Below are 25,296 nucleotides of genomic sequence, written 5' to 3'. Positions count from 1 at the left end.
TTATTTCAGCTGCCTGGTATCCAGGGATGGGGGGTCCTGAATATGGTGGTTGGTGGGGGAAGGGATTGAAATGCCCTTCATACTTCAGGATGGTCTGGAAACAAGTACCTCACTTTATTTTTCCTGAAGTAGTTTTCATTTTGAAATTCTGCTTCAAATCATTTCTTTGGAAACAGGCAGGGTAAAAATATTAAAGCATATATTTTGAACTATGCCATTGTAAAAGCAATGGATTCATTGTTTCTTACGCATTTTGTAGTTTGGCATTTCCTTATTTTTTCTTTAACTAAGTGCTGGAGATTTAAATGATTTCCCTCTAGTCTTAATACCCTATCATTTGGTGAGGTGACTTGTGTTGTGGTTATATTCCCAGTTTTAATTTTTGTCTAAATTTTTTTTTTAAGATTTTGGCTATGTGAGTTATCATCTTTCTGGGGGGAGAGAGTCTCATCATTTAGTTTCTCCTCATGCCCCTACTTGGGCCCTGGATCATTTTAACTGCCTTTCTCTACATTCTTGGAAATCCTTAGATGTCTTCCAGGGCTGCTGTAGGTGAACACTCAGAAGATACACGTGGCCATATGGCTGAGGTAGAGAGTTGGTTTCCCATCTTCCTCTCCAAACACTACATTGTATACATCCCTCAACTCCCCACTAGGCCTGGCATGGAGCAGCCCCCGTGGTTCTTGCTGAGTCCTCTTGAGCAATCTTGGTGGCGAGGCCGGTGGACTTCCTCAGCTGCCTCCCAAGCTTGCCGGGAGGCAAGACTCAGGCAAATGGAGAGCCAGAAGCACGTGTTGTTCAGATCCCTGTCAGGAGTGATTCAGCAGGCAGTGACATGGCGACTTCTTAAAACTGGATTCTGAGAGGAAGGACAGAGATGGCGGCACAAGTGGCCTCATAGAAGCAGCCCAAGGGTTTTGGAGTTAGACATGGTTCCAGTGAAAACTTCTGTAATAATAATGGTCAACAATATTTATCAAGCTCTAACTATGTGACATGCACTGTGCAAAGTTTCCCTGCACGTATTATCATATTTAATCCATATAGTCACCATGGGATAGATTTTACAGATGAGGAAACAGGCTGAGTATAATTAACCAACTTGACCAATACCATATAACTAGAAAGTTAGGAAATCCCCCTGGTCTATTTGCTTTCACAGTTTCTCTGCCACATTGCAAGTGAATTAAATTTTCCAAGCATTAGTTACCTTGTTACCTTGTCTTTCACATTAGAATATTAATATGACTATCCTGCAGTGTTACTTCATATTCTCTCCCTCTGTCTCACTATCTTCCCTCCCCTTTAACATTTGTCGAGCTTCTATTTTATCTGTGCACCAAGTAACAATAGGATTCACTAGCCAAAAAACAAAACAAACAAAAAAATGTAATTTCAAATAATTCAATAAGTGTGCAAAATTTACCAGCTGAGCATTTTGGAAGTCTCTCTTAGGTAGTATGTGGGCCTGGACTCAAATGGGTCTTCAAATGTTCCTAAAAAATTCAAAACATTGTAGAACAATGGAGGCACATTCTTCCCTGCCACACCCTGTTTGCATGTGTAGAATATGAGAGTGGCTGCAGGAAGGTGTCCTAGTCTGAGCAGAGAGCAACCCACAGGGCACAAGTGCCATCAGATCTTGCCTGTGTCTTTTTCCATCCAAACTGCTCATGGAGAACTAGTTTGCAGCAGGCAGTGGGCAGACACCAGAAAATTATTTGGAGGTAGCTGAAACCGGGTGAGCAGTAGCGAGACCACAGTCCCTTTACATTTAAGAATTTAACATTTAAGATCTCAAGAGTTCAGGAGCAGGCTGAGAGGTCTCGAAGGAGAGTGGGATGGGACGTTGGGCAGAGTGCATGTAGCAATATTTGCAGGGCCATCATTTGACTCATTCCCTCTTGAAGATAAGGGCATCTCTGAAGGAATGGATTATCCTCCACTCCTGGTCACCTACACCAAGGAATCCTTTAGATATGTAAAACCAGACTTGTTTATTAGTGGGGGGCAAAGTCAGCAAGGAAAGAGACAACTTGAAAGAGGGAACTTGAAGCAGAAATTGACACAGGGTGTTAATGGCACTGGGAGATGAACCTGATAATGACTGGGGCCAGAGTAGGAGCCAATAAAACATTTCTGAATCCAACTCTCTAGGTTTTGCTGCCTTACCTGATTATCTGGGTGATATTCTCACTGCTCTGCAGGAGAATAAGGGGACACCTGGGTGCCTTCAGGATAGATGTGCCCTGGTAGGAGGCCATAGATCTGGACCATAGATTGCACATCCCTCCAGAGCTCAAGTCAGAAAAAAGCATATTAAAAGTTCCTCTTCTTTGAGCTCTGGAGGCAAAAGTCCTCAAAGGGAAACCATAATCGATTCGCAGCGTTGGAAGCACAGTCAATTATATACTAATCTGTGGCAATTTTATATTCATCTTAAAACAGTGGACAGCATCACCACTTGGCTTCCTTAAGCATTTTATCATTATTATCTGTGTCTTTGCTTTATATACAACTTGCAGCAGACAGAAACTAGAGGGAGAAGTCTTTTAACAACAACAACAACAAACAACTTAATGGTTTTCTAGAAAGTGTAGGGGCGGGGGAAAACAGCATTTTAGGCAGGACTTAACAAGGTTTAGACTATATTCCACCAGTCTTCAAAGTAAATCCATCATTCCCCAACAGAGAATGGGGAGTCTTGGGGATAGGAAAGACAAATGGGGACTCATAGGAGAGAGAGGAGATGAAGTAAAGCATTATTTAGGGAACTATTCCTAGACTAGCAGGCACACCCATATTCAAATTAACCCCTCTAAATGCCCCCCTTCCCTGGGGAGGCTTCCTCGAGTCTCTCAAGTCACTGCTGTCTTCTCTAAGGGCCCACAGCTCTGTCTGTAGTCCTCTATGTTTCACGGAGTTGAAAAGATTAATTTCAACATCTGTCCTCACCTTTAGATTCTGAACTTCCCAAGAATGGAAAAACATGCCTTCCATGCGTCGGTGTTGCCTGCGCCCATCACCGTGCCTGACACAAAAAGGGCTCCTGCGGTGATTGTTGAGTGTGCTCTTGTCTACATAGGGCCCTCTATGTGCCAGTGACCCCCTGGAAGGATTGTAATCTGTCAGTGTGGAGCCGGGAGGGCCACCTGTCCTTGGGAAGTGAACACTCGTTGGATTAGATCTTTTATTTTCCCTGAAGTTATCATCTTTGTGATTTTTAACTTCTATATTAACACAAGCTAAAATTGTCCCAGATCATTGTTACATTTTAAGGATCAGTAAAAATATATTAGGAAGTGTGCTCAAAGCGTTGTTTTCATCCTAATACTAAGCGAAACGCAAAAGCAGACTGCCCCCACCCCCTGTATCTACAAAAGTATCATGTGTACACACACACTCACACCTGCTGAAAACTCACAAAATGAAACCAGCTCATGAGTTAGGGTGGCGAGATTGCAACTGTAGTTTTTCTTTTTAGGAAAAATTGCCTTTATAGTGTTTATTGTGTTTGTACAAAAATAAATGAATAAATATACAAAGAAATATAAAATAAATACATCAGAAGAGAAGGGAAAACAAAAATCCTGCTTAAATGTCCAAACGTCTGTAACGGAAAAGGAGCAAGTAATGTTTTTCTAGTTGCACAGAAAAGAACGCACTGTTTAGAATAATAGCACAACACTTGGGTGTGAGAGGTTTTAAGAGAAAGCATCTGAACTTCATGTTACCCCTCCCTTTGGGGTTGTGAAGTAAGGTTTGTTCTTGCCCTTCTAGTGGTTTGACTGCACTGGTCAGCTCAGTATCAGGGAAAGGGCAAGAATTTTCTGTCCATTTCTGGCTGATGACATGCCCATTAGTCATCTCCCCTCTCTCTCTCTACTCAGAAGCAGTAAATGTGCTGCACCGCACAAGGGCCCCAGGGAACTTTGGCAGGGCAACAGTTTACTGTTACCTGGCCTGGTTCAGGGTGTGGATCCTGATGCAGACCAAATGAACTCCACGAAACTCTGCAGTTCCTAAGAGACATAGTATCTTTATGTGTCAATTACCATTTCCCTCAAAATAGCTCAAAAGTCATCTATTGTTTGAGCTTTAAAAGTTGCATGATATGCTAGATTGAAAATGACATGGATGAAAATCTTGACTTCATTTGCTAGCTGGATAACCATGGCTAAGTCACTTCTCTGAGCCTCATTTTTCCTTCTGTGTTAACAGGGAGTGGTGATAGGGCACAATTTCATAAAAAGCAAAACACTCCACCTGTATTAGTTTTAACTATTTAATTCACACCAGACATCGGAATGTGTGTGAGACTAAAAACAAAAAAGACATCAGAGTACAAATGCCTGTCATAGGAGTTTCCTGTGCCTCTTTGCTTGTATTATTATTTTTACTGTGCTTGAAGTAAAGACTAAGACTAAGACCTATGAGATGTAAACATGAGGTGATCGGAGACATCAAAGTTAATATTTAGCTCTTAAAAAGGAACTTTGGAATGGTTCTCAGTAATTACTCACTTACAAAGTAATTAATAATGGTTTATTATTATTATGTAACATTGTACATTATAATAAGCAATAGCATTTAGGATCCAGATGTCCTAGTTCATTTTAAGTGTGATTTAATTCACCAAATGTTGTTTTGAGCCCAATCTGCAAAGGCAGAGTATTGCAGCACACCAGCTATATGCTAAACTTTCTGGTGGACACTAGTAAATGAGACTTTAAACACCAGATAAGAAGGAATTGCAGTTGACCCTTCCATGGTCTATAAATGGATACCTCCAGTGTGTATTTACTGACATTAACAGTACAGCCTAGCCATGGGTGTGTGTAACTTTATGCTTTGGGCAAACAGAAAAAATCCTTCCCTTTGCTCCTTTCCTCTCTGGACTCATCCTCTGGGTTGCACCTCCACACCTGTGTCAGGGACTTTCTGGTGGTCCCAGACTCTGCCCCTGGGTGCCTCTGTCTTGGTTCCAGCTGGGCATGGTAATGACACACTCTTTGAGTCCTTGCTTTAGTGAATCCTTGCAGTATTCCTGCCCTTCCTGTCTTGAGCCATCCTGACTTTAAATAACCAAAAAGCAGCCTCTTGGACTCCAGCTGCTTGGCCTTTGGGATTTGACAACCACAGGTCAGATCCTGATAGCGGCAGCAGCCAATTTTGGGAATGTGGGCAACATTACTCCAGCATTTGGAGACTTGATTTTCCTCAGCTGAAAAGGGGGATAATAACATTTATCATGTAATTTTTTGTACTAAAAAGACAGGGTTTTTAGCATGCTGTAAGCTCTTAGTAAATTATGAATGTTACTGCTGCTGATGTTGTTATTATTACTACTACTATGACTTTCATCACATCCAAGATCAAATTAGAAGTATTAAAACTAAATACCAATTTGGTCATGGTGCAATGACTGTAATACAGAACTTTGTGGCTACAGGTTTTATACATGTTCACATACAAATATATATGATACTCTCAAGGGCACATGGATAACCATCTGTATTCACATAGAAAACCCTAAGCTGAATAATTAAAAATTAGTTTCTTTTGACTTTGGACCTAGAGAGGAGAAGACTTGGAGAGTCCTGGTCTCATTCTTCTTCTGAAATCTGAGGGGCCATTGTGTAGAGGAAGGTTCTGTCCCCAAGGGATAAACAAGATCAATATGATGAGAGCAAGAGAGAGATCAAGTTGGGTTCAACAGAAGGAAGAAATTCTTAACCATTTCAGCGGCTTCCAAAATGCAATGGATTGCCTCTGGATCCCTAATTCTTAAAGGGTTCAAGTAGGAGTTGAGTGTCTACGTCTCAGGGATGTTGCAGATAATATTTCAGCGGTGGGGTCGTGGCAGGGTGGGTGGGGGGAGATTTGTTGCAGTGATCTCTCTGATTCTCTGTAAGATTAAATAAAGTTTTACCAAGATATAGAAATTCTATGCTTTGTTTTCCTGAACATTAGAATAGATATAATGTCATTTACTAATCTCATCAAATGGGCTGCTCCTTATTAAAATATGCAAGAAATGGAATTTGCAACTATGCTACATAAACAAATATAATCTCTGAATAATAAAATATATAAATATAGAATAAACTTATTATTTTCAACTTTCTGAAGTAGCTTTGTAGGACCTAGGTAGGAGAAGAATATCTAAAATATCGTTTAATTCTTTAAATTTTTTTAGTAATATGGACCATCTCAAGACATGAGTAAATTACCCACTGTGAGTTATATGGACCAAATCTTTCAGAAATCCTGATAGATAATAATGCATTATTAATGATTATCCTCATAAAAAAACTTCCATTTTGAGGATCTATATGCCATATGTGATTCTATCAGCTCCTTATAAGGTAGATATTTTTAGTATTCCCACTTCACAGAGGAGAAAACTGAGGTTCAGAGAGATCTAGAAACTTGTTCAAGGCCACCCAACTAAACATGGAACTGTCTGACTCCCAGCCCCTGCTCTTTCCACTGTGTCACACTTCTTCTCAACCACTTCCTGTCTTGCCTGAATAAAAACAGTTCAAGTCAAATGTCTAAACAACGATGACGTGCCCCTGTCACGCCTCCCAATTAAACCCTATAATTTCCAAGTCTGAGTTGGAAATCCTTTGGCTCTGTGTTCTTGGCTGGCTTGCCCAGGAAAATGTTTATTTTGAGATATGCCTCTCTTAGAATGGCTGGATGTTTTTGATGGTCTTTCATACAAGGACCACAATGAACTGGAGGTAAAGAGTTGCTACTTCATCTCATAACTGAGACTGCCCCTTTGTCCCCTGCTCCCAATTTGGGGTTTGTTTCAAGGAGGGTGTTAAGGCTATTAGTAGGTCTGTAGAGACTATAAATAGAGCCTGGGCTTTAGCCAACTCATCGTGTTTATGTTTTTGGGTTGCATTGCAACCGTTGTTGGTAATTATAGACGTGTGGGTGAGGATGGGTACTGATGAACAGTTCCTCCTCCTAGTTTCCTCTTTGCACAAGCCCAGCACTGGGGGTGTCTGAACTCACAATCCCATCATGATGTCTAGTCACTGCTGTATTTCCTGGCTAACTCAAGTAACCAGGGAGGATGAAAGATTTTAAGACATTCCATCTCACCATTACAACCTGTGTAGTCAGTGCCTACTTGTAGACAGTAAAAGCAAGATTTCCTCCACTTTGTGATGACAAAGCATTTTCTACAGTCATTACAGATAAATGTATAAAGAGGATTCATGGATCTAATTGAAATGATGATCCCCAAGGAAACTGAGTGAAATGAGGTGCAGTGTCCAGTAAATTGTTGTAATCTGTAATATAAGCTCTTTGGTACCCCAAAGGTACACACAGTCTCTTTACCAGTGAAGGGGGAGGGGTCACCTTTTCCAGCTCCTCTCTTCATTCTCTGGTGTGCCAAGGGGGAGGGTTGGTCACAGCCCCAAGGATGCTCCCTGAGCTGTCCATGTAGCTACCAGAATAGGCACATCTGATTATAATCAGTCAGTTGAACTTGGACTGTGCCAAAGAGACACTAATGGAGTAGAAATAGCTGAGAAAAATAAAAGAAAAACTGCTGCCACCTTCAAGGTACACACTTTGGAAGACATTCTTTCCAACTCACCTATCTCACCCCATACCTTTGGGCAACAGCAGCAGAAAGTCAACTAGTAGGAAAGAGAAACTGGGGCCATCTGGGGTAGGGGGCCTGTCCAATTTCCTATTACATGCCCCTGTCATGTCCTACCTTTGCCCCAACCTGTCTAGCTCATATGCTCTGATGATAGGCTAAGTAGGTTGCTGTCCAAGCTGTTTAGAGGATCTGGCCAGGGTTGGGATAACAAGGTGCATGAAGCCAAGAAGAAAATACCCATTCAGTATCCAAGGACAAGATTCTGAGGTCAAACAAACCATGTGCTGGTTCATTTAAGCAAAAGGTAAGCAATGAAAGAAACTGTTCACAAAGGACCACATACTGCGACTCCATTTACACAAAATGTGTAGAATAAGCAAATCTATAGAGACAGAAAATAGATTAGCAAGTGGTGCCTAGGGCTGAGGGGCATAGGAAGTTGGAGGGACGGCTAAGGGGTATGGGATTTCTTTTTCAGGTGGTAGAAATATTCTAAAATTGATTGTGGTGATGGATGTACAACTGTGAATATGCTGAAAGCCACTGAAGTGTATATTTTAATTGGGTGAATTGTGTTATATGAGGATTATATCACAATGAAGCTGTTAAAAAAATATATTTGGGGAGCTGACTATGAAATACCACAAATGTTGAGTAAGGAACAGTAAGATGAAGAATGCTAATAAGGAGTGGTCTGCTGGGCGGTCCTAGGAGGGAAGTCAGAGTTTTTATACAGTTCCAGCTGCAGCTAAGTATTTTGAAAAGAGCTGAGATGGATACTCCCTCCATGTAAAAGACCACTGAAGATCACAACATGACTACCATAATCTACTTCTCCCATTCTAGCAGAATGAATCTGTCTGAAGTTGACCCTGGTGAATCTTAAGCCTGTGATAGGATTATAGCTATAGAAAACTTAACTTCTTTTCATTTCCTGAAGCTTGGTTAGAAATTTAGTTTGTGCATTATGATCCTTAGGGATTATCTGCTCTTCTAGGTGGCAGTATTTTGCTATGTTTGCATTTTTTTTTCAGGGCCTCACTCAAAGAATTCCAAAGTTGGCCGATCATTGGAGTAGGAAGGTAGTTTTAGTTATATTTAAGGGAAAACCAAAATCATCCAGTATACTATAACAAATAATGAACGAGTAGCCATTTGTACAAGGTCTAGTCCTCGATCCTTGATATGAGACTTGTCATCCAGTATTTAGCATGGCTTGGTCCTTCTATAAGTCTTCAACCTCATCTCCTGCTCTCTGTCTCATAAAGATTCAAAACTGTGTCCACAAATGCATGTCTGTGTTTTTGCTTATGTTATTCCATCTATCTAAAACATCCTTTCTCCTTCACACTTGGCAAATTCCTACCTGGTATTCAGGACTCTGCCAGGAAGCCTTCTGTGACTTCTCAGGATGGTCTGGGGGTCCTTCCCTATGGTCCCATAGCACCCTGTTTATACTCAATCAACACATTTACCACATTGTAATTGGATTATCCATTTATCTGTTTGTGTCCCCACTGGTCTGAAGGCTCCTTAGGGCTCATCGCCATATCTCTCTGTCTTCAGTCCCTGGACTAGTTCCCAACACTGAATACACTTTTTAATAAATGAACCCCTTCATTTCATTTCAAAGAGGCTATGCAGTAGTCACCTAGGAAGTTTGGCCAAACATTTTGGCACCATTCCTCTTAACCCCAACTATCACCCTAATAATGAGGTCCATCCGAAAGTATCAGGGAGTGGCAGGTATTCTTAGTGCCCACAAAACCTAATACAAGGCCAAACACACAACACTAGGCCCTCTGTAAACATTTGCTAAATGGATCTATTTACAGTCCTTGACTGTTATATGTTAACTACCTTACAGACCACACTTTAAATACCTCAGACACTCCTACCTCTAAATTATTTTTCATACACTGAGTTCAGAAGTTCATTCATTAGCTGACAAAAGAACACTAGGCGTTTTCCCATAATGGAACTGAACAACTGTTCAGTTTTGACAGCAGCACCATCTTGGTAAAATGGAAGATTCATGCAATTATCTGAATATTCAAATATTCATTTACAAAAGTGAGTAGAAAACAGAAAAAGAAACTGCTGACATTAGTGAAAATAAGCAGAGAGGTCTCATCAATTTAATAAAATTAAGACAAAAATAGAAATCTTAGGTATGCTAAAAGTAGCCAGTCTTTAGCCTCAATTGGATGCTCCATGGAGAAGAGGTTGATTATATGTTCAATTATGAAGAAAAAGAACAAATTAAAGAACATGGATGAAATTCTGGGACTGTAGTGTCAAATATAGTATCCAAAAGGCAAGGCATAGTTAGCATCTTTATAATTATTTTTTAAATCTCTGGAAGTTCTCTGACCTCTTAACCAAACCAAATAGCATCTACCTCTCTTGCTTGATGTCTATACCTTTAATTTTCATGTCTTCATGAATATATTGTATATCAAATAGGGAAGTGACTTGTGTCACATTAGAGATTCTTAAAGCCTTTTCCAGTCCCCTAAAAACTTTGGAGGAATAACACTTAAGAGAAAATAATTGCCAACTAAGGACAAAGCTCAAAGATTATATCTTTTTTTTTTAAATGCAAAATATAGAACTAAAAACTTTTTTTTTCTATTTTTTTTAAGATGTGTATGGTGATGGCTTTTTATTTATTTTTTATTTTTTTAGAATAGAATACTTATTTGCAGTTTATTGTGCTTTTTTTTTTACTTTTTTTTTATTGCGTTATAGTCATTTTACAATGTTGTGTCAAATTCCAGTGTAGAGCACAATTTTTCAGTTATACATAAACATACATATATTCATTGTCACATTTTTTTTCTCTGTGAGCTACCACAAGATCTTGTATATATTTCCCTGTGCTATACAGTATAATCTTGTTAATCTATTCTACATTTTGAAATCCCAGTCTGTCCCTTACTACCCCCTGCCCCCTTGGCAACCACAAGTTTGTATTCTATGTTTATGAGTCTGTTTCTGTTTTGTATTTATGTTCTTTTTTTTTTTTTAGATTCCACATATGAGCGATCTCATAAAGTATTTTTCTTTCTCTTTCTGGATTACTTCACTTAGAATAGCATTCTCCAGGAACATCCACATTGCTGCAAATGGCATTATGTTGTCGGTTTTTATGGCTGAACAGTATTTCATTGTATAAATATACCACATCTTCTTTATCAAAGATTATATCTTGACTGTAGCTTTATTGCTAAGTGATAAAAAGCACAGACATAAGAATTGAACACATCTAAATCACCTAGCAGTGTGTCTTGATCAAGTTACTTAATCCTCCAAAACTAAGTTTCTTTATCTGTAAAGGGGTGATAATAATAGTACTTAGCCCATAGGGTGGCTGTAAGATACAAATGAATGAACATGTTCAGTGTGCTTAGTCCAGTGCCTGGTCCTTACTCTGAGCCTATAATACAGAAGCTATTCACTAGGAAGGAAGAAGGAAGTTGGAAGAAGAGATGGGAGGGACGAAAGTTGGCCTACTTTACAAATTGTCTAGGCCCCCAATGGATCCTGAGTTCTATTAAAAACTCAATGTGGAAACATTACAACTTCTATTACTACTACCGATCTACCCACTGGGTCATTCTGGCTTCTGCTGGGGTGAGTGGGAGTGTGCTATTTATTCACCTAGTGACTCCTTCCAAGTTAGAGAAGTTGGAAACCCTGACAGTTGTTCCACCGTTATTTCATTTCACCACCTCTGCACTCAGGAAGGTGTGTCTTTTGTATTGCTGTCACATTTGAGTTCTGATTGTTCAGTTGTCTGAGGCTCCCAGCTCTTTGAAACAGGTGATTACAAACTCTGCAATTACACAATTAGAAGAGGTTGGGTTTAGGATATGCTTTTATAAACAACTCAAGGGAAGACTAACTCCATGTGATGGATGCTGGGCACAACCTCCTAAGACACATGTTCACCACCCTGGGCCTCTGTGTTTACTCCCCACAACGTGATCAGGACTGTACCCCCACTTCCATTATGACAGCATTTTTGCCTACTTTTTTCTTTAACAGTTTATTAGGGCTTAATAACATGACTTAATGCTGTTCAACATTTATTATTTATTATTTTTAGCCTTGCTTATCCAAGTATTTTGAGAAAGCCTTGTGCTTCTAATACTGCATCTAGACCTCAAACGTCCTCAAGGAGCAAGCCCAGTTATATACAATAGAGAGAATTCGGAGGAGGATGTGGCAGCAAAAAACAGAGGAAAAGGAGAGAACGATATAAAAGAAAAACTTTCAAGACTGTGACGCCAAAGTACCCAGCCCAGGGCCTAGAAAGCAATGGGAAGTGCTTGGTAGTTTAAAAGTCTGCAGTCTTTCTTGTCCCATCAGGCTGCCCTATCCATTTCACTTGTGAAATAACTTTCATAGAAAACTAGTAGTCCCATGAAAATCAGCAGTCACAGATATTTCGGTGAAGTTTTCCCCTTTTCCTAGGCAAACCTTCTGAATGCATTGCCAGCACTGAGTCTCCATTTCTGTATACCCATATGCTTCCCACCTACACTAATCTGATCTCACACCCACCACCCCACTGTAGCCCCACCATAGCTGCTCTCCTTCAAGATCACTGATGCCTTATCCAGGGGGTGAGGCTTTGTCTCACTGGCCTCCCTGAAGTATGTGACACTGTCGACATGTCTCTCCATCTTGAAACCTCTTCCCTGCCGTCCTTGACATGGCTTTTCCTTCTTCTCCTTCAGTTTCCCTTTCTCGCCCCTCTTTCTTTGTCCACTGCTTTCAGCTGAAGAGCTGAAGCACCTGTCCATGGCTCTTTGTTCTCACACAACATGGCCATACACTGTCACGGTTTTAAGTACCACTAACATCCAAACAACTTTCATTATATTTTTCTGGTTATCTCTGACATAGCTTTTGAGCTTCAGACCCATATAACCAACTGCATGCTGGGCCTCTCCACTTAGGTATCTCACAGGTGTCTCAAATTCAAGATGCATAAAACTGAACTGATTCTCTCTTACACCCCCTGTCTCCACATCACCTATAGTCACTCAGACGAGAACCCTGGGTGTCATCTTAGATTTCCCATTTTCCTTTAACTTTCACTCCTTCCCCTGCTGCATGTCCACTGAATCTTGGGAATTCTATCTTTCTAAAACTTCTCTAATCTTTCCATATTCCTACTGCCTTAGCCGCAACCCTCATGTCTTTCTTGAATCCCTTTAATAGCCTCCCAGCTAGTTTTCTGCCTCCTGTCTTGCCATCTTCAGACCGATTCTCCCCACAGATACCCATTTCTAGAAATGAAAATCTGGTAAGTCATTACCTCATTTAAAGCCTAGCCATTGGCTCCCCATTGCTTACACGGTAGAATAAAAACCCATTTACAGAGCCTTCCAGGGGCTTTTTGATCTGACTGCTGTGTTTCATTGCTACTATTCTCCCCTCCCACTCTCCAACTGCTATGTTGGCCATCAAACTTCTAGAAATTCCCCCCATAGCATCATGCTGTTCCATGCTTTTCCATGCTGTTCCATACATTTGCAAATGCAAAAAAAAAAATTCTTTATTTGCCTTTGCATTTCATTCCCACCTAGACAAGTGCCTATTTGCTCACAAAGGCCCAGTCTGCGTATTATCTCTTTCGTCTTCTCTGACTTTCCCTCTCCCCATCCTTAGAGAGATGACTACTTTCTCTGATCTGCCCCAGTATATCTGTCAGGTATCTACCACACTTATTTACATGTCTGCCTCTCTGCTAGGCTGAAAAACTTAAGGGTGGGGATGACGTCTTATGAGTCTTTACTCTCAATTCTGTGCACAGGGACTGCCATAAAGCAGGTGTTGATTCTATGTGTGATCAATAAGAGAAGACAGAGCCTTGTTATCCTTCAAATCAACCGGAATTGAAAATCAAAAAAGGCACCTTTGATAGCTTTAGTTTCAGTCTTAGCTCAGGCTGAGCATCTCAGAGCAGCTTCCTGAGCCTCCACCAGTTCAGAAAGCATCTAACCTGCCAATGAAGTGTGCACTACTTTTGCTGAGCAGAAGTCAACACTGATCCAGCTGATAGGGTGGCCTTTGCCTCCTTTTGCCCCAATCCCACACCCTACAAATTGTGCATCTTAAAGGTCATGATCACAGGCAGTCCTTATCAATCAAAGAATCAGTAGAGAAAAAAAAAAAATCCCAGTCTAGGATATGGTGAGACATGTTGGTTTCAAAACATTCCAGATCGTTAAATGAGTAATGTTAGTGTGATCTCAGAATAGTAAACACACCCCCACATGGATAATGATATTAGCCGCATTATCTGGAAAGGAAAAAAGAAAAGTAGCATTTGGCTGCAAGGACCGTGGAAGAGATGTCTGTACAAGTAATTCAAGTTCTATTAGGGCAGGTAAATTGTGTTTTTCTAACTGCCTCCCTCCAATGTAGGCACACACATTCCCAAATCAAATCTTTCCTCTGGGGTGGGGTGTGAGACTTGGGGGAAGTGCAGGGAATGGGGGAGCACACATACAGAGGAAGAAAACAAAGGCCTTCATTTTCTAAAACTGTCACTCACCCTGATTGAGAAAGAGTTTCTCAAGAATTGTGAATGTCCTATTCAGGAAGTAACACTTCATCACACGGCTTAATAATCACCCATGTGCTTGTCAGGGATTGGTTTTTCCCTTCTGTGGTGAGAGGATGGCCTCAGGGAAGCTTGGACACCTTCCTCAACAGCCTGATAGTCATCTGAATGCATCCAGCACCCAACTTCCAACATGTCTGAGTGCACTGGTCCTATTACTTTAATTCACATGGAAGACTCACAATGGGGTGGGGTGAGGTGGGAGAGAGGTTCTTCTGCAGTGTCATAGGGTATATATGGAGCCAGATCAATGCTCTGCCTCAAACAGCCTTTTCTACACTAAAGCAATTTGCAGGAATACTGCACACATATCAAGTTAAACAAAATTGCACTTTCTTTTCACCTTCTAGATCACTTGACTTTGCTCCTTCTTTCTCTGGTGCCCAGTTCTTCCCCTAGGATCCAGCATTTTGAGGGCCTCTTATCCTTAAGGAAAACACCCTATCAGCTAATTCACTCCAAGATATTAACTCACTATGACCAGTGTTTACATTTAGTAGAGACATGAGTACTTTACCCAAAGGAATGACTCTCTAAATAGTAAAGTTTCTGGTCCAATCCTGGGAGTTGGTGGGACTTTTCAGTGCCTTTCAAGTTCTACCATATTGGTAACTACTGATGATGAGGGCATATCAGCATGATCCTCATGCCTGGGTCATACTTCATGTCCTGACAAAAGGCTGGTAGCTTTTTTCATGGTTATTAAGTTGCTTTTATGCAGTGCCTGTTTTAGCTTTTTTCAAAAACACTAGGCAGAATAAGTTAAATCCAAAGGGTCCTTGTCTCATGCACAATGATCCTTAGTATATTGGCACTCCATCCTAAACTTCTTTGACAGAGGAGACACAGGCTGAGGAGGGAGAGGGAGGTTATCATCATATGAGCCCTTAGGTGTGACAATTTCTAAAACTGAAGCCATCTGGTAATCTTAGATACATGAAGGTACTCTTTCATTCATTTATTCAATAATCACTTATTAAGATCCCACTGCATGCCAGGAATTGTTCCAGAGATGCACCAAAGAATGAAACTGATGAAGTCCTGTCCTGGTAGGGCTTAAAGCTGGAAATTGGTTTAAACTATTTCTATCCGTCTCCAGAAAGCAGAACTGGGACAAACGGGTAGGAGTCTCAGGGAAACAGATTTCTGTTTCACAAAACATATGACCAAATATGGAATAGTAATGAGCTCCCCATCACTGGAGGGGTTCGAGAAGAAGATGCATGACTGCTTGTTGCAGAGATTTACACATGCATTGTCTTCAACTATTTCTTTTGGCAGCAGGTATCTTTTCTCAAACGAAATTTTACCTGCAGCTCCAATATATTAAAAAGCAGAGTTGCTGTGGTTGAAGTGGCAAATATGGATCTAGAGGCCCCGCTAAATGTCACTCTGTCTGCTTAACCCTAGATATCCACAAGCCACTGGATGAGATGATCATGAAGCTCCCTGCCTACCCTAGAATCATGGGGGTCTGTGAATCTAAGCATGATGGCATGTTTCTCACAGAGTCTTCCTCTTCCTCTTCCCCATTTCCACCTCTTCCCAGGATAGAGTCTGGTGAAGCCAGAGAAAAGAGGCAGAGGCTCCAGGAATATAACAGGACACAATGAATACTATCTAAGAAAATCAATATGAGCCAAAGATGTTGTTTTGCTCAAGTGGACCTAGAGATCACAGCACGGTCCCTCCAGCTCCAAAAAGAGTCCACTGCCTAGGGTCCTGATCCTTGAGGGAAGGCCAACAGGCTCCAAAAGACAAAAAGGACCTTGGGGAAGAAGACCAAAAACCAGAGAGCGAGAGAGAAGGCACTCACAGGCCACTCATTAAAACATGCAAGAACTCATTTGCACCATTTGCTGGTGACCCCACATGTATTCTTTACCTTTTAGCACAAGGTTTACTTTCTAGCAATGGACTATCTCATCATACCCTCTCAGATGTAACAGGTATGACTAAGGGATTGCACATTATTCTGCAATCTGGAGCAGAAAGTTAGAGAAGCAATCTCCCTTCAGATTGGGTGCCTGGAAAGTCCCATCCCCACTGGGCACATTGTGCTTGGAAAGAAAAGCCTTCGGCAGTTCGGAGGACTCTGGGCCAGCAGCTATTCACTGGTTTGAGGCTGGTGATGGGATGTGGGAGAGCGGAATCTGGCAATTAGGAACAGAATTTGAAATCTTCCTAACCATACAGCTACCACACAGTCTCAAGTTTGCCCAATCATAACCTTATCATCCTCTTAGAATTTTCCTGACAGTTCCAAAAAGTTCATTCCAACTGGACTCACCTCATCAAGTCTTACAGTCTACAAAGTTGTGAGGAAAAAATAAGTGAGTCAGTTGAGCTTTTGTGTAAACCTACGATTTTCCAAAGTGTGTAACATACATGAAACATGATTTGTTGGGAGGTGTTAATAGGTGTTAATAGAATTTTGAAGAGTACTACTTTGGGACACTCTGCTTTAAACAAAACCAAGCAGGTTTCATCACTGCAGGATTTTTCAGAGCCTTGAAAATGCTAGTATGAATTGTGACTCTCTGAGGAAATACAGTACACTGTATTTTCTAATTGCATTTGAACTCCAAATGCTTTTTGTCACAAGCCAACTTAAAATAGTCCATTTTCCTGAAACACACTTAGGGGAATGTTGTCATAAGCCAAACACTTAACCAAATTATATGAATTTAGAGTTTTATCTTTTACTCATGTAAGCCAATATTTCCAAAGTATACCAATGTCTTATGCACCATTTTGGGAGAAAAGATTTCATGTAGATGAATTGTCTATATAACTAAAGCCTCAAACACCAAAACAATTAAGCCATTTTATCTGAAAATCTTTCTAAAGAATACTACACAAATCTCTACTTTTGATTATGAAAAACAAAACAATACAATTCTGAGTATAAAACTATACACATGCTTATTTTTAAAAGCTTGAAAATTTGGAAAAAGAAAAATAAGGCAAAAGTTACTCACAAGCCTGTAACTCAGTATTTGATGTAATTTCTCTCATCCTATTCTGCATTAAATTTCTGCTTAAATATAAAATAAATAACACAACTCACTTAATATTTTCTATGTCATTAAACTTTCTTTGAGATACATTTTAATGGCTCTATTACATAGTCTGCAATATAAATGTATCATACTTCATTTAACCATTATCTCCATGGGATAATCAGTTGTTTTTATTATAAATAAGAATGAACATCTTTTTTTTAAAGAAATCTTTGTCTCTATTTCTACTTCTTTTGAATAAATACCTAAAGATAGAATTAATATGTCAAAATATATAAATATCTATGGGCTCTTTATACATACTGTCAAATTGCCTTCACAGAGGATTTGTATTATTTATATATACCCAGCAACTTATGAGAGTGATATTTTGATATTTTACCATACCCTCACCTACATTAAATACTATCATTTTTTTAAAAACCAGTGTTAATTTGGTAAGTTAAAACTGCCATAACTGTTCTCACTTTTCATTACCAGTGAGTTTAAACTTTTATACATATACTAATTTACCTCTGATATTTTGTCCTCCTATAAGCTGTCTACATTTAATATGTCCATTTTTCTTGTTGATTTGTGTGAACTCTGTTAAGCTTATCAATGGTCATATTTTTGACAAATAATTTTCACAACTTGCTGTTACCTTTTAACTTGGCTTATGATTTTTAACACCTAAATATCTGTTTATATTAAAATATGGCTCCCTTCTTGTTTTCATTTCTTCCTTTGTTTTCATGCTTAGAAAATCCTTTTCTCATTCAGAAATCAGACGAATACTCACTAGATTTCCTCTGGATGCTTTATAGTTTCATTTTTTAAACCCCTTTTTAAGAGTATGGCGTACTGCTTGCTTTTAAAACTGAATAAAACATTTTCTTAATGACTCAGGCAGTGTCACAGTTTTGAACAGTATTTAAAGTTTTGAGCCATAAAACAGAACACCCTTAAACACCACCGAAATGGATAGAGAATTTTCCCCATTCTCTGTGACCTCAGACTTCTGTGATTTGCTAGTTCTGTGGCTGATTTTCAGTTTTCATCTCTTCTTTTGAATTGGGCTTTCCGCTCTCATTTTGTATTATAAACACTATTGTGTCTATTGTTTGCCACTCACAGTGTTCCTTACTCTGAACAGCTCATACATCATATAACCATACTTGTATTACCATGAACTAAGGATACAGATAGTTGAGCCTGGGTGTGGAAGGCAGAATAATGGCCTCCCAAAGACGTTTGTGTCCTAATTCCTAGAATCTCTGAGTATAGTGTGCTATATGGCAAGAAAAAATTAAGGTTGATCAGCTGACCTTGAAGTGTGGAGATTATTCTGGATTATTGAGTGGGCCCACTGTAATCACAGGGGTACTCAAAAGTAAAAGGAGGCAGGAGACTCAGTTTCAGAATGATTTGGAATGATAAAGACGACTAGTCATTGCTGGCTTTGATGATGGAAAGGGGCCACAAACCAAGGAATTCAGGCAGCTGGAAGCTAGAAGCTGGAAAAGGCAAGCAAATGGCTTCCCCGTGAGAGTCTTCAGAAAGGAATGCAGCCCTCCTGACAGCTTGATTCTAGCCCAGTGAGACTCATTTCAAACTTCTGACCTCCAAAATTATAAGACAATAAATTTGTGTTGTTTTGGGGCAGTTTGTTACAACAGCAATAGGAAACTAACACACGAGGCCTATAAGTCTGTCAAACAGAAAACTGCATGGGCTTTAGCACATGACCTTGATGTCTGCTATTTTGGCTGCTCTGAGGTTTTATTTTCCCCACTCTCCCTCCTAATTATTTCCATGGTTGCTGGAAATCCAACCTGCATCTAGATCTGGGCTTAAGTAAGGCATTATTATTTTACAAGAATTGGCTCCTACCAATTAAGTCACAAACAATGGGTCATAGGGTGAAGTAGAAGGAAGCTGCAGAGACAAAGCATTTCAGAGAAATCACAAGGCTGGAGCTTCTGCTCATTTTGGAAGAACAGAGGGTCATGTCTCCTGGACTGGGTGAGAGCATCACTGTTTAATTAACATCTGCACTAGGTCAGATAACAGTCACTGTCTTTAGGTAAAATCCCCTCTGTCTCTAAAATGCTGGGTAGTTTGTAAGCATGAAATACAAAGAATCCACTTAGCAGAAAGAGTCTTCTGGGAGGTTAAATAGATTTTGTGACACCAGGAGCCTTGGATCCAGACTGAATTATAGAGCATGAACTAAGTCAATAAAAACTCGGGTGCTTCTCAAGAATAGTATGCAAACAAGAATAAAGGAGGATCAGGAAAGAAGGTGCCAGCATTAGGCTGAGGGAACTTGACTCAAAAATGCATCAGGATGCTTGCCCAGTGGCCTAAGTGGAATTTACACTTACATAAATTGTTGTGATGGACAGTGAATAAAAATCTGAAGAGTGTGTGTTATTTATCACTGCATTCCTAATGTCTACCACAGTGTCCTGTACGTGGTTAAGTGCTCAATAGACTCTTGTTATGAGAATGAACAAATTAATGAACTTAGTAACACTCTGCTATCTTTAACCCCTCTCTGGGACTAGTAACAAAGATCTAACAACTGTATGGAAACAAACTGGACAACCTACAAGAAATGGACAAGTTTCTGGAAACATACAGTCCACCAAGATTGAATCAAGAAGAAATAGACCACTTGAACAGACCAATCACTACAAATGAAATAGAATAGCAATAAAAAACCTCCCTACAAACAAAAGTCCAGGATCAGATTGCTTCACTGGGGAATTCTACCAAACATACAAAGAAGAACTCACACTGGTCCTTCTCAAACTTTTCCAAAAGACTGAAAAGAAAGGAGTACTCCCAAACTCACTCTATAAAGCCACCATCACCCTGATAGCAAAACCAGACAAAGAGAAAAAAGAAAATTACAGGCCAATATCATTGATGAACATAGATGCAAAAATCCTCAACAAAATATTAGCCAACAGAATCCAACAGCACATAAAAAAGATCATATGCCATGATTAAGTTGGATTCATCCCAGGGTCACAAGGATGGTTCAACATATGCGAATCAATCAATGTGATACACCAAATCAACAAAAGAAAGGACAAAAATCACATGATCATCTCAATAGATGCAGAAAAGCATTTGATAAAATTCAATACCCGTTTATGATAAAAACTCTCACCAAAGTGGGTATAGAGGGAACATATCTCAACATAATAAAAGCTATTTATGACAAACCCACAGCCAGCATAGTACTCAACAGTGAAAAACTGAAAGCCTTCCCACTAAAATCTGAAACAAGACAAGGATGCCCACTCTCACCACTTCTATTCAACATAGTCTTGGAAGTCCTAGCCACAGCAATCAGAAATAAAAGGGATCCAAACTGGAAGAGAAGAGGTAAAACTGTCACTATATGTGGATGACATGATACTATATATAGAAAACCCTAAAAGCTCCACACAAAAGCTAATAGAACTGATAAAAGAATTCAGCAAGGTAGCAGGATACAAGATTAACCTATAAAAATCAGTTGCATTTCTTTATACTAACAATGAATTAGCAAGAAAAGAAAGTAAAGAAACAATCGCTTTTAAAATCGCATCCAAAATAATAAAATACTTTAGAATAAATCTGACCAAGGAGGTGAAAGACTCATACATGGAGAACTACAAAACACTGATTAAGGAAATTAAACATTACTTAAAGAAATGGAAAGATATCCCGTGCTCTTGGATTGGAAGAATGAATATCATTAAAATGGCCATACTGCCCAAGGCAATCTACAGATTTAATGTGATCCCTATCAAATCACCCAGGACATTTTTCACAGAACTAGAACAAACAATTCTAAAATTTATATGGAATCACAAAAGATCCAGAACTGCTCAAGCAATATTGAAGAAAGGGAACAAAGATGGAGGAATAACCCTCCCAGACCTCAGACAATACTACAGAGCCACTGTAATCAAAAAAGCATGGTATTGGCATAAAAACAGACATATGGATCAATGGAACAGAATAGAGAGCCCAGAAATAAACCCACAGACTACAGTCAATTAATCTTTGACAAAAGAGGCAAGAATATACAATGGAGAAAAGATAGTCTCTTTAGCAAGTGGTGTTGGGAAAACTGGATAGCAGCATGTAAATCAGTGAAGTTAGAACACTCCCTCACACCATACAGAAAAATAAAGTCAAAATGACTTAAAGACTTAAATATAAGACGAGACAGGATAAATCTCCTAGAAGAAACATAGGTAAAACATTCTCTGACATAAATCTTAGCTGTGTTCTCCTTAGCTATGTTCTTCCCAGGCAATAGAAATAAGAGCAAAAATAAACAAACAGGACCTAATTAAACTTACAAGCTTTTGCAGAGCACAGGAAACCTAAGAAAAAGAAAACAACAGCCTACAGAATGGGAGAAAAATTTGCAAATAGTGCAACTGACAAAGGCTTAAATTCCAGAATACATAAACAGCTCATACAACTGAATAAGTAAAAAACAAACAACCCAATCCAAAAATGGGTAGATGACCTAAACAAGCAATTCTCTAATGAAGACATTCAAATGGCCAATAGGCACATGAAAAAATGCTCAATATCACTTATTATCAGAGAAAGGCAAATAAAAACTACAATAAGGTATCACCTCACACCAGTCAGAATGGACATCATTCAAACAGTCCACGAACGATAAATGCTGGAGAGGGTGCGGAGAAAATGGAACCCTCCTACACTGTTGGTGGGAATGTAGTTTGGTGCAGTCATTATGTAAAACAGTATGGAGATTCCTCAAAAAACTAAAAACAGACTTACCATATAAGCCAGCAATCCCACTTCTGGGTATATATCTAGAGGGAACTCTAATTTGAAAAGATACATGTACTCCAATGTTCATAGCAGCACTATATACAATAGCCAAGACATGGAAGCAACCTAAATGTCCATCAACAGATTACTGGATAAAGAAGTTGTGGTATATTTATATAATGGAATAGTACTCAGCCATAAAAAAGAATAAATTAATGCCATTTGTCGCAACATGAATGGACCCGGATATTGTCATTCTAAGTGAAGTAAGCAAGAAAGAGAAAGAAAAATATCATATGATATTACTCACATGTGGGATCTAAAAGAAAAGAAAAAAAATGACATTATGAACTCATCTACAAAACAGAAACAGACTCGCAGACATAGTAAACAATCTTATGGTTACTGGGGAAAGAGGGTGAGAAGGGATAAATTTGAGAGTTTGAGATTTACAAATTTCAGCCACTATGTATAAAAATAGATTTTTAAAAAAAACAAGTTTTTTCTCTATAGCACAGGGAACTATATTCAATATCTTGTAATAACCTTTAATGAAAAAGAATATGAAAACCAATATATTATGTATCTGCATGACTGGGACATTGTGCTGTACACCAGAAGTTGACACATTGTAGCTGACTGTACGTCAATAAAAAAAAATTTTTTAAAGATCTAATATCACTCCTTACTAAAAGTTTCCAATCTTAACATAAAAGACTAATTCATGCAGTCCTAGCTCAAGTTATCTTAGGATGACAGAAACATAATGAGGATGTATTTTATTAATATACTAGACTTCTTTTCCAAGGGAGGAAAAAAACTGGTTTTCTCTGAGTTATAATTTTGGGATGATATTTGAGGAAGAAAAGCAAAATGGTCAGAGAAAGTAATAATTATATCTTAATGTCATAATTTAATATGTAGTTTTAATAACTTAATGCATGTATGGCATTTAGAGTACAGTGCCTGATGTAAATGCACTCAATAGATGGTGACTTTCATCTTATACTTCATCATTTTCACATGTTCTTCAAAGATTAAAACATAAGGCTCAGAAAAAGTCAAAATTACTATTATAAGATCAAAGATACACAGGTTTGCTAATTCATGAGACAGAAAAGTAACTAATTGGATAATGATGAGACTACCTTTACATGTTTAGACTGGCATATATGATATGAACAGTTACAAAAATGAGAGCACTGAGTTACATGTATTTTCTTGGCTATGTTCATTACTTAAAGGATCACAAAGAATCTGCTACTAAAGTAAAGAATATTTCTTCAAGGTGGTATTAATACTGTAATTTTTGAATATGTTTATTGGGTCTCATTCAAATAGAACAATTTAGGATAAAAAACCAAAGGACAGATTTCACTCAGAGTCTAGAAACATAACCACCAAGATGAAAGGTAACATAGAGATCAGATATATAAGACAGTGTTGATTAAGCCACATCCTTAAGATAATAAAATACACTTTCAAAGTACTGACTGGGACATTTAAAGATTCATAGGGAATTGCAGCCATGCTAGACCCAAAAGTAAGAAAAGATCAACTCTTCTAAAAAACAAAATAAAATAAAAAACACAAACCAACTATTAAAAAATCCTCCCTCCCAATAAGGAATTCTGACTCCATGTTTGCTGTGATGGAGGAGAGAGGTCAGATCCACTTGCTGCCATCAAGAAAATGATAGGATGAGTGTGGGTCTGAGGTTGTCCGTGTAGACTAACTAAATGGTCTACATTTAATGACTTTGTAGCTTTCTCTCTCTTGATCATCAAAGAAAGGTGGCAAATGTACAACTTTAAGACTACTGGGTCTTAAAGAGTTCATTCCAGCACTTGTCTCCAAAGTCCCTAGATATGCCGATAACCTGAGCCCTTGTTCTTGAGAGAAATGCAGCATCAAGACCTAAGTGAGGTCGAAATTGATTTTTACAATTGATTGATGTGAGCGCCATTTTCCAGTTCATATTTGTAGAAACCTACCAAGAAGACAGTAGGTTCTTTTGTTTCTCAAAAAAAAAAAAAAAAACCGACTTCCGAGCCCTTGGAAAAGAAGTTGCTGACACTGGCAGCTGGTGTGGGGTCACTGATAAAGAGCTGTGCCAACCAACTGCATTTTGTTTTTGTTGGAGCTTCTAGAGCCTGAATTGAAAGGGGTAGCACAGACATGTATACTGATTTCTGCAAAGCATTTGACAAGGTCTCTCATAATGTCCTTGAAGAAGCTGTGGCCTGGAGGGTAGTACAGCTGATGGACTGTTCTTTCAATGGCCAAAGATCACTGACCATTGCGACTGACCAGGAAGGAGTCTCTCCTCTTAATGCTTCAAGGCAACAAGTCCTTTCCTGTCCCCCAATACTTTGATCAGAGGTTCAGCTGAAGCCTGGATTAGATTATCCAGCATGCTTACTACCATCAGGAAGAGTTATAATTCATGATCCTGCTGGCAACCAGGCACAGGCAACAGAAGATTCCCAAGGTGCATTATTAGTTTGGGCCCCAGGGAGATGTTGTCCAAATCTGGCAGCACATCAGAAACACCTGGGACTATGCTGACACAGACAACCAAAAGCCTTACCTCGGGCCTTCTTAACTAGAATTTCAAGGGACAAAGTCCTGACATTTGTTTTTGTTTTTTTAAACTACCTAGGCGATTCACAGGCAATCAGCACAGTTCCCACTTTTAGAACCACTGCATTTATGGGATTTAGTAAAGAAGCTTTTTCGGGGTGATAAATAGTCCTTACCTGGTAGTCTAGAGATCTTCATGGGCTGCCAAATTATGAGAAAATCCTTCCCTACACTCTGGCTCAATCCAGCCTTGACTCTTCCTCACAGGGGCAGGGAAGGGTGGGGGAGAGGAAGAGCACAGCACCTGTAGAGAGAGCACAGATTAACATCAGCCAGACTTGGAGTCAAGCCTTGCCTCTGTGACCCATCAGCTGTGCAAGGGGGTCTGTGCCTCATTGCCTCATCTTAAATTGCAAGGGTTTACAAGTGGGATACACATGTAAAAGTCCCGCCTGGTACACAGGCGGTCAATTAATACCAGCTACTGTTATTAATAGACTGGCAGACTTCCTCAGTGCTGTGGATCCTGTCTACGGTTTTACCAGAACATGCCTTTTCTGCAGCTCTGTCCAGAAAAGGAAAGAAGACACCATCTACTGACTATCAACTGTGTGCTGGGCATT

General features: G+C 39.3%; 1 long non-coding RNA gene across 2 annotated transcripts in view; it reads right to left on the bottom strand.

Annotated features, from left to right (window-relative positions):
- Nucleotides 1-25,296, bottom strand: part of LOC105093859 (uncharacterized) — a 324,842-nt gene that overhangs the window by 169,810 nt on the left and 129,736 nt on the right. For both annotated transcript variants that reach the window (XR_010381944.1, XR_010381945.1), the window contains exon 4: nucleotides 24,850-24,977. This is a non-coding gene — a long non-coding RNA (uncharacterized LOC105093859). The remainder of the gene's footprint in view (nucleotides 1-24,849; nucleotides 24,978-25,296) is intronic.

Source organism: Camelus dromedarius, chromosome 8 (assembly GCF_036321535.1).
Source record: "Camelus dromedarius isolate mCamDro1 chromosome 8, mCamDro1.pat, whole genome shotgun sequence".
NCBI lineage: Eukaryota > Metazoa > Chordata > Mammalia > Artiodactyla > Camelidae > Camelus > Camelus dromedarius.
Note: the sequence above shows the minus strand (reverse complement) of the source record. Positions and strands in the feature narration are given on the sequence as shown.